This window comes from Apostichopus japonicus, chromosome 8 (assembly GCF_037975245.1).
Source record: "Apostichopus japonicus isolate 1M-3 chromosome 8, ASM3797524v1, whole genome shotgun sequence".
Taxonomy (NCBI): Eukaryota; Metazoa; Echinodermata; class Holothuroidea; order Aspidochirotida; family Stichopodidae; genus Apostichopus; species Apostichopus japonicus.
In genome coordinates this window covers 39,372,741-39,375,332 of record NC_092568.1, presented here as the reverse complement: position 1 = coordinate 39,375,332, position 2,592 = coordinate 39,372,741, and positions in this window count along the sequence as shown.

The following is a 2,592-nucleotide window of genomic DNA, read 5'->3' as shown; positions in this document are numbered from 1 at the left end:
TATATTGTAATATATTGTGCGTTACCAAAGTTGAGCTAATTATAATATTTCATTGAAATTGTGTACGAAAATAAATAATTTACATTACTTGATTGCCCTTGTGTTAATAGATTATGACACGGTTCTACCAATGTAAATCATTATCAAAACTTACCTTCTACAAAGAATCGAACAGATGGAAATAAGAAAATATAATAAAATCATGTTGAAATCATGTTAAAAACACACGCACGGTGAATTTAAAGGAATTGTCTGGTGGAAGATTTTGATACATTGTCTTTTTAGTTATTATTTTTCTCTTTCTAACCATGTAAAACTTGTCCCCATTCGACGTTTTCTTCTTGTAGAAATATGGTTTTCAAATTCACCAGTTTCTCACCAAAAGTACCGTTTGTTCGAACGCTTCAATATGGTGATTGACGTAGTGGTTGCAGATAGGCAAAACAGGCGACTTGAAGTTAGCACTCCCAATTCCGCAGCAAATAAACTCACGTGTAAGCACATTGGATTGCCTCATATATATAACGTACATACTCGCGAACGTATATACTACGATGCTCAGTTGGTGTACTTGTATAGCGTTACACATAGTACACTCACACTCAAACCACAGTTCATTAACTGTTCTTCGAAATAGCTGAAATAAAATTCACGGATCAAATTAACAGTAAAAGGAAACTTGTAAAGTATTCGTTAAACCGAAAGATGAAACTTGGCGTAATCGATGTCATCGCAGAACTGTCCGATTGTAAACGTTAGAGTAGCCTATACACGCGAACATTCTTCGCGCTGGAGCTGGATACCGCGATGTGTAAACAACGAAGCGCCTGCTGTTAAAACTTATCTTGTGTTTCACAAAGACCACGAAACCACCGATCTACTACATATATGGCGGCTTAAGGAGTTTTTTAAATCATATCTGATTTATAAGAAATTTCACCGGAAATTATTGAAGAAATTGATCGAATCATTGTCAGAGCAGAATGTAACACTGAGAAGCTTAGGCTTCGCAGAACTGTCCGATTGTCAACGTTTGAGTATAGCCTACATGCGAACATTTTTCGCGTTGGAGCTGGATAGCGCGATGTATAGCCTGAACAACTCAGAGTCTGCTGTTAAAATTTACCTTGTGTTACAAAAAGACCACGGAACCACCGATCAAGTACATGGCGGCTTAAGGAGTTTTTGAAAACATATCTATTTTTAAAGAAATTTCACCGGAAATTAAGGAAGAAATTTGTCTGTATACAAACGCTGTTTTTGTTGTGATTACCGTATAGGTACTGTGCGGAGGGTGGGTTATGACGCAATCTGCTATGGCAGAGCTAACGTCACGTATTGTACTGTTCAAATCATATTTGAAATGTCTATCCATAACGATTAAAAAATCGTTTCTCTGTCAAACGCAACATTAGCGTTCTCATACTTTGACAACATGTTTGGAAAATTATTTACTATTTTTTAAGCTAACTTCTTTGGGCCACCAGACAATCCTTTTAAGTGTAAGTATATTTACGAGAGAAACAACTTTTTTCGTGAGATTTCTATTTGTATTTGTCTCATCACTTCACTTGCTCATATCATCAACAGACAAATTATATAGAGGAAAACAATATTTTAAATTGAAATCCAGCTTCATTAACATTGCCATTCGTAAAATCGATAAACATGTTATTGTAATAAACGTGCGTTACCAAAGTTGTGCTAAGTATAATTCTTCATTCAACTTCTGTATAAAAATAAATAATTTACAGGACTTGATTGCCCTCGTGGGAATGGATAATGACAAAGTTCTACTAATGATAATCATGATCAAAAGTTATCGGCTATAAAGAAACGAATAAATGAAAAAAAGAACATAGAAATCATCATTTAATAGAGAAAATAGTAAAAGCGCAAGCACAGTGACTTTGAAATGTCAGTTTACTATAACTGTAACAACTAGTTTCGGTAAATTTTACGCTGCTTTTGGCTCTTAACCTCACTAGCACACAACATCAATGAATACTGTAAGAGTAACAAATTCGTTTCAAATTAATTATTTCTATACATTTACCTTACGATCTATGTAATAGAAGACCATTATATTGTAATATATTGTGCGTTACCAAAATTGAGCTAATTATAATATTTCATTGAAATTGTGTACGAAAATAAATAATTTACATTACTTGATTGCCCTTGTGTTAATAGATTATGACACGGTTCTACCAATGTAAATCATTATCAAAACTTACCTTCTACAAAGAATCGAACAGATGGAAAGAAGAAAATATAATAAAATAATGTTGAAATCATGTTAAAAACACACGCACGGTGAATTTAAGTGTAAGTATATTTTCGAGAAAAACAACTCTTTTTCGTGAGATTTCAATTTATATTTGGCTCATCACTCCACTTGCTCATATCATCAATAGATAAATTACATAGAGGAAAACAATATTTAAAATTGAATTCTAGCTTCATTAACATTGCCATTAATAAAATCGATAAACATGTTATTGTAATAAACGCGCGTTACCAAAGTTGTGCTAAGTATAATTCTTAATTCAATTTGTGTATAAAAATAAAGAATTTGCAGGACTTGATTGC